Here is an 8,339-nt window from a genome sequence, read left to right as displayed (position 1 = left end):
CTGCTTCAATCTCTTGATGTGAGTCCTGGGAGACGATGGAATAAAAGCGACCAAAAATAAATGGCGTAATCTATGGCAACGAGGCGATATCGAGTGCTGAATGTTGTTGGTAGATCAATCGAAGAATAAATTATTTTTTTATTCTCGACCTTTGGATTTGCGGCGCCCGACCTTTGGGGGGGGGACATGACAACCCCCTTCAAATATAAGTGAAGGTTAAGTTGAAAGTGGAAGGTAAACTTCAATGGACGTTTTTTCACCCTCTTAAAGTTTAACTTAAAGCTATGTTATAAGTGAAAGTTAAGCTTTCAAAAGGCGGCGGCGTTATTGGGCAAAAACAAGGCTCCTTTTAGTTGAGGCCCTTACTTTTGTAAGCCAAAGTATGAAAGGAATTGCATGGCAGCGAGCTGACACAGGAATGTTGCGCCAGGGAAAGGGAGGGTGATGGTGACCTGCAAACAGCCGTTTCAGCCCCCGAGGAAGAAGAGAAAAAGCATGCAGTTCCCTAGGCGCCTGTATTGACACCACCCTTGTGAGGTTTGAGCACGGTCGATGGCGACGCTTCCTTGCTTGCAAGGGATGGTTCCCGCACAGAATCTCCTCTTGAAAGGGTAAATCAATTGTTTCGCATGCGATAATTAACGGAATCGATGCCCGTCTCCTCCACTACACTCTTTCTTGTTATAAGAATTTCTTCATGCATCGGCTTCAAGTGCTCGCCTAATGCTTGAAATTCTCAAAAGGTTTTTCAAAGCCGTCCATCACCATCTTCATTCTTTTAATTTCGTTCTTGAGCACCGCTTCTTCAATCTCTTCAAAATTCCTTGCTCGTTCGACTCTTACTCTGTCGTATTCACAATTCCACAATTTCTATGCATTAATTTGAGATTGAAACTCGGCATACCATATTTTGATCATCATGAAGCCGAAATTGGAAGCCGCTTGCCGATTAGTTGCCAATTCGCCGCCGATTAACGACCAAGCAAAATTTTCTTTGCAAATTCGACCGATTAAATTCTTGAATTGCCACGACTTCTTGAATCTTTGAATTGCAAATTGGAGTTTGTCGATTCGAGGAATTCCTTCTTGAAGGTAAATCTGATGCCGATTAAATCGAACCTTGATGCTCTGATACCACTGTTGGGAGAAGAGGGGGAGATCGACCGCTTAAACTATTCAACACAAGCTTCCAAGCAATCACCATCAACCTGTCCACCTCTTCTTCCAATTTCCAAGCACACACACTCACCTAGACTATGACACACACACACACAGTAAACATAGAATTGACATAGACATGCTTGTAAGGAGGTGTAAGAGATGTGTAAGAGATGGAGACTAGATTAGAGAGTACACAGCAAAATAACCATAGCTTAAGAGAGTAGAGAAGAGAATCTGCAAGAGAAAGGCCTAAATCTAGCCCCAAACTCCACGGCACCTCTCTTGTGGAGTTGGTATTTAATATATTATTTTTGAGTTTGAGGTGCCAAAAATTGAGGCCCCTCTTTTACAACCACTTCACTTTTGTAAATGAGTGAAGCTCATTAGTTCTTGCATGACCCATAAGGGGAGTTCCCACTACAAATATTTACAGAGCCATAGTGGCTTATTGAAATGAAATTCTAAGATACTGTGCAACTATAAAATGGCCAAGAATAATTGCCGTCACCTCTTCATCAACTCCCCACATTCCACTCTACAAAATCATCATCAACTCAATTAATAAAATAAATAGACAGCACATAATTAACCATTACGCCCAGCTATCCCAATTGCAGTTAACCACTACAACAGGAGGGTGCCCAGTCTCGTAACAAGAAGAGGGAGAGAATGGAGATTTTTAAGTGGCAATGGGCGGTCAGTCAAGAACCTCAAGCAAGGAGGGGTGAATTGTCCCTTAATTTAGGTATGCAATGGACGGCCAACTTGCAGGCGGCCTACTTTTTTGGTTTTAACCACACCTTTAAGTAAAGGTGTGTGAACTGGTTGATGGTGAGGATCAACAGTGACAACAGCACGAGCAAGGCGGGGGTGATGGCGGATTCTACCGCCACTTTCAGCTCGTATGCAGGAAGGGAAAACGGCTCAACTTCCCAGGGCGCTCCTACCGAGAGTATCAGTGTCAGTTTTGGTGATGGTAGGCTGTGGGTCTTGCATGCATGCAAGAGCTCGTTCCTGTGAAGCTCTTCATGAAGAAAACGCGACTGTCAAAATTACAACTAAGACTCCTTTGCATGGAGGATGTTATCGAGAAAGCTTAGATTAGCCGGACCACTTGATGACCACCTTTCTTTGGCCTTTCTCTGGAAATCTTTCAAGAGTCGCCTCCTTGCCAATTCTCTCTACCCAATTCAACTTCTCTTCCAAAGTCATAATTTAAGCTTCTCGACTTCTTTCAATTCTGAGTCGGTTCACTTTCTCGTCCGTATCTTCATGTATACTCAAGATTAGCTAGTGCTTAAATTTAGTTGTTGAACATACCCGTACTTGATCGTCCTGAAGTCGAAACTAGAAACCGGTTGCCAATTAGTTGCCGATTTGCCGCCAATTAATGACCAAGCAAAATTTCTTTTGCAAATTCGATCGATTAGTTTTGGAATTGCCACGAATCCTTGAATATTTGAATTGCAAAGTTGATAGATTGCAATTTGAAATTTATCGATTCGAGGAATTCCTTCTTGAGATTGAAATCTGGTGCCAATTTTTGCTCGAACTGAAGCTCTGATACCACTGTTGAGAGAAGAGGGGGAGATCGACCGCTTAAAACTATTCAACAAAAGCTCCCAAGCATCACCATCAACCTGTCCACCTCTTCTTCCAATTTCCAAGCACACACACTCACACCTAGACTATGACACACACACACACACACAGTAAACATATAATTGACATAGACATGCTTGTAAGAGAGTGTAAGAGATGTGTAAGAGATGGAGACTAGATTAGAGAGTACACAGTAAGTAACCATAGCATAAGAGAGTAGAGAAGAGAATCTGCAAGAGAAAGGCCTAAATCTAGCCCCAAACTCCACGGCACCTCTGCTGTGGAGTTGGTATTTAATATATTACTAGTATGTGACCTGCGCGTTGCTACGGCCAAGAAAAGCATGGCAATTGGATCTCTCTCTCTCTCTCTCTCTCTCTCTCTCTCTCTCTCTCATACATACACACACATACAATGAAAACATAGTCCTTGGAATCACTATAGAGAGATAACAATACATATATACGCCTTCTCTCTATCTTTCTATCTCTCTAGAAAAGCATGGTAATTGGGTCTCTCTCTCTCTCTCTCTCTCTCTCTCACACACACACACACACACACACACACACAATGGAATAGTAGTCCTAGGAATCACAAGTAGGTCTTTGATATCTCTTTTATCACCTTCTTTCCTCCATTTCTCAATTCTTTTAAGTTGAAGACTTGCTCAATAGCGCTCTCTCTCTCTCTCTCTCTCTCTCTCTCTCTCTCTCTCTCTCTCTCCCCACATGGAGTGCTTTCGGCCGATCGGTTGCGATCAACTCATCCTTCACACGACTTCTAACAAATTTGAGTTGTCCATATCTCCCCACTCATCAATCAATGAGAATGTACCACATTTCTACCAACTTGCTACTATTGCACCATGCTATCAAAACCATGGCTTGCCAATATACGGGCTTCTCATGACTCTCACTTGGTTGGAGGTAGACAGGTTTTGATGCTTCGTAGTCATTTTGGTGGACTACCAAGTTGCCAAGGAAAGGCTCTCTCTCTCTCTCTCTCTCTCTCTCTCTCTCTCTCTCTCTCTCTCTCTCTCTCTCTCTCTCTCTCACACACACACACACACACACACACTGTAATAGTGACACGCACGCACACACAGAGCGTGTACATACACATGCAAACTATCAGGTGCACAATTTTGGCTACTAAAATCTGTATGTTGTTGAAAAAGGTTGGATTTGCATATTCTACATTGTCTCTCTCTCTCTCTCTCTCTCTCTCTCTCTCTCTCTCTCTCTCTCTCTCTCTCTCATACACACACACACACACAGAGAGATTGACAACAACTTGTCAGACTCACAAATTTGACTATTGCAAGTCGTTAGGAAAGGATGGAGTTGCAATCTGAACTACTTTATGCAATTTTTTTAATGTTGGGACTCAACATCTTAATATCGGCATTGATCCAACGGGCCATGCAAATCAACCAAAAATGCGACATGTGGAGGCCCTCTCCTTCCTCTCATTTTTTGAGGTCCATTATAAAGAGTATAGATAATGGACTATTGAGTAATAGTAGAAAACTATTATGTATCCAAGTGCTCGAGAAAAACCTAGGTTTAGTGCAATCCCACCTACAAATTTCTGAACTATATCTTATGCACCTTGGAGGCCCCTGCCATGTGACATAAGGAAAGGGCTTTGGGGGGGTGGGGTGTGGAGGCCAAGGCAAAGAAAGAGAGAGAATGAATTGGGTGCCAAGGAAAGAGGCATCTCTCTCTCTCTCTCTCTCTCTCTCTCTCTCTCTCTCTCTCTCTCTCTCTCTGACGGGCCACACACTTGTAAAATGTAATTTGAAGATTAGGACACCCACAACATTGCAAAAAAAACATAGGTTTAGTGTAATTCCACCTACAAATTTCAAGATTTACCTCTAATTTTTTTTAATTTTTGTTTTCAGCAGCACTCACTCAACGATACTGAATTAAAAACATAAAAAATACAACATCGCCATGCTCCAACTGAGCCATGGATGCAAAAACAATGACACTTAACATCACAACCTTAACTTTTAAATTGAAAGACCACCTCCAAAGTTCAAAGAAACTACAAAGTTCAAAAAACCTAAATCAAAGTTTAGAGAATCTACAAAGTGCAAAGAAGTTTAGTGCAAAAACCTTCAGATTTTATATAGTAAATTTGCCTCTAATTTTTTTTTGGGAAAAATCATAGTATAGACAAATGCTCGGAAAAACCTAGATCTAGTGCAATCTCACCTACTCTATACATACAAAATATTAAAAAATTGAGTGTAAAAGCCTTCAAATATAATAAAGTTACCCCTAAAATTTCTCATATCTAAGTTTTTTATGTTTTTGGGAAAAAACATTGCGCCTCAACTCAATTTACTATAATCCCTCTTACAAATTTTTATGATTTGCCTCAAAAATTCTAATTTGCCTTTAAGCGGTTGAAAAAATCTAGGCTATGTGTAATCCCACCTACAAATTTTGAGATTTACTTTTAAATTCTAAGTCAACCCGAAGGAAACCACAAAGCTCACAAAAATGTAGCGTAAAAACCTTCAAAAATATCAAAGAGTTGTTGGAGTTGCCTCCCATTGTCCGCCTTTGCCATCTGTTGAGGTCCGCTCCTGCCTTGGGTATGCACGCTTTCTGCCTTGGATTCATTGGATCAAACTTTTTTTATTACGTCGATTCTCGATTCTATAGATGTCAATTGTCAATCCTCTATTGCAAATTTCAGCGATTGTTGATGTAAGACCAATGTTTATTCTCCCTTCCCTCTGACTCTAGTTCCGGTGTGATAGCCCTCTCTCTCTCTCTCTCTCTCTCTCTCTCTCTCTCTCTCTCTCTCTCTCACACACACACACACACACACAGCATGATTCGCATGGACCATTCTCTATTTCTCAGCACACTCATCCACACATAAAATTATAGAATGGTTCTCTCTCTCTCTCTCTCTCTCTCTCTCTCTCTCTCTCTCTCTCTCTCTCTCTCTCTCTCTCTCTCTCACACACACACACACACGCACACACACATGCACGTACGCACATGCACATGTACACACACAATGTGTCTAAGACATCCACAACAAATTATTAGACTCCCATGGATGAATTGTCGAGCTCATTGCACTTCATTAATGCAATGCAAATGTGGAAGACCTCCGCAACGCTCCAATACAAATGGCACGCCAACTCTATCTCTCATACACACACCTGCAACGGGTCTCTCTCTCTCTCTCTCTCTCTCTCTCTCTCTCTCTCTCTCTCTCTCTCTCTCTCTCTCTCTCACACACACACACACACACACACACACACACACGCACACACACACACACTAACACAGATGTGCCGAGATCGAAGATCATTTACCGCATGGAAGGTTTATTGTGAAATCGTGTTGAGAGAGGTTCATTGTGCAAGCGTGTTGAGAGAGGTTAATTGGGCGACACGTAGAGGGGAGTTCTTCATGGCCTTCAAAATGCAAATTCGAGCTACTCTTCAAATGGCTTTCAGAAAAGAAGTAGTCAGTGGTCACCCTTGACATTTGAGGACAGAAGTGAAACTCCATGGCCTTCCCAAGAATTGTAAATAATATAAATGTAGATAGAGTACTACTTTTTGGCCTGCTAAGGAAAGGCCTTAGTGTTGGGCTAGGTTAGGTGTACTTTGACGGATGGCATCCATGTGGACGGCCATCACTATTTTAGGTCTTTGGGAGAAGGCGTGCGAGAGTAAGCTTGAACTAAACGCAGACGGGCTGAGAGAGCCTGAGACGGCTCCAAGAAGAATTTTGCACGACTCCACCTTCTGGATTTTGATAGACAGAAAAGGGGAGAGCTCATTTCAGGCTGGCTAGCAGGCTAGACTGGCCTCGTGATCGAATCATCATGACTCATGCGTTCAGAGTCCAAACTACTCGTTTGCAGCCCAAAGGTCGTGTGGTTCAAGACTGTCTGGGTTTATTTTGAGGATGTGTGGTTCAAGGCTGGCTCTCAGATCTTCGCTCATGGCGGCCTTGACTTTGTCCACGCGCAGAGCATTTTGCCTATGGGCGTTGTTGAGGGGTACCGTGTTGCAGGTATGTCCGTCGATGTCGTATGAAACCTGTATATTGATTCATAGCTGTACTCTGATGTTGGGTGGATGGCTGCAGGTGGACCCCTTTGTGAGGTTGAGGACCTTATCTACCCCGGTGGCTCCTTCGACCCCCTCGGCTTGGCTGATGACCCAGAGGCTTTCGCCGAGTTGAAGGTGAAGGAGTTCAAGAACGGCAAACTGGCCATGTTCTCCATGTTCAGTTTCTTCGTCCAGGCCATTGTCACCGGCAAGGGCCCCATCGAGAACCTGTCCGACCACTTGGCTGACACCGTCAATAACACCTAAGCCTACGCCACCAACTTCACCCCCGGCAAATAAGCAACACCTTGTTTAATCCTTTGTCCATGCAGCAGCTTGCTCTGCTTTGTAAAACACATTTTGAACCTCACGCTCGAGTGTAATGCTATTTCGATCTGAAATATTATATGGTTCATTCATGTCGGCAGATACTTGTTTCAGGGTTTTTGTATCCTTTTCAGTCAAGTTCATAAATCAGGAAGTCCACAATTCACTACGTATAGTTCCTTTTTTTCCGTAAATTTAATATAAATGACCTGTGAATGTTGTTTTATTTCCTGCGAGCGATAGACATCACGTGGTATCATTGTAATGCAAATAGTGTTGGTGAATAGGTAGTATTTTTCCTTTCATTATGTAACTTTCGTTCTGGCCAAATTTCAAGATATTGCTCTAGACATTTGGGAAAGGTTATATGAAACGGATAAAGATTTCGTGTCAAATAGTCGGTTGACAGATGTTTTTTGCTCTCATAGTGAAGTGTACCTTATCTATTTAGAAGATACAAAAGACAATAGACACCGCTTTTGAAGCCTAGAAATCTGTTTGAGGTTGAAGACTATGTTGGTATAGAGCGTATACCAGTTAACGTCCGGAGTGACTGCAACAAAATTGCCTACGACTCAGCACTGTATAATGTTCAATAATTGGAAGTGCATGGTTTCATCCTGTATGTAAAGTAACTATTGCAAATTGCTATAAAAATGATGGCAATAATGGTATTTGCTTGGCTCTGACCATTGCACTTAGTATATATATGACTTGGAACTATCTTTTAGAAAGGAAGTTGGTCTAAGACGCTGAGCAGTAAGAACTTTACCACCACCCTTGACATATGTATTGACAGACTTGGACGCAGGCCCTGTCGGCACCACGCAAATGACGGCTCGTGAGTCGTGAGGCCTGAGGTCAATTCACACTGTTGTACAATGTGACTTGGACGCAGGCCCTCGTGGTACCTCACCTTGTTTTACTTTGAATTACCAAGTAATCTTTTGACTTTACATTGTCAACAATCAATCAATAAGAAAGTCTTTTCATTTTTTACCATCTAAGTACTTAACTCTTCACTTTTGCATTTCAAATGAAATGTTTCCAAAGGTTTTCTTTGAAATAAACCAGAGTGTGACATGTGGAGGCTCTCTCCTTCCTTCAAAATTTTAAGCTGCATTATAAAGAGTATAGATTTGTGAATTTAAGGTGC

The 8,339-nt window shown here is 42.1% G+C and overlaps 1 pseudogene; it reads left to right on the top strand.

Moving 5' to 3' along the window:
- The first annotated feature begins 6,772 nt into the window (after positions 1-6,772).
- Positions 6,773-7,156, top strand: LOC147424421 (chlorophyll a-b binding protein 1D-like; annotated as a pseudogene).
- The last annotated feature ends 1,183 nt before the right edge of the window (positions 7,157-8,339 follow it).

The sequence above is a fragment of the Adiantum capillus-veneris genome, chromosome 25 (genome assembly GCF_014529385.1).
Source record: "Adiantum capillus-veneris isolate H3 chromosome 25, ASM1452938v2, whole genome shotgun sequence".
In the NCBI taxonomy this organism is placed as follows: domain Eukaryota; kingdom Viridiplantae; phylum Streptophyta; class Polypodiopsida; order Polypodiales; family Pteridaceae; genus Adiantum; species Adiantum capillus-veneris.
Note: the sequence above shows the minus strand (reverse complement) of the source record. Positions and strands in the feature narration are given on the sequence as shown.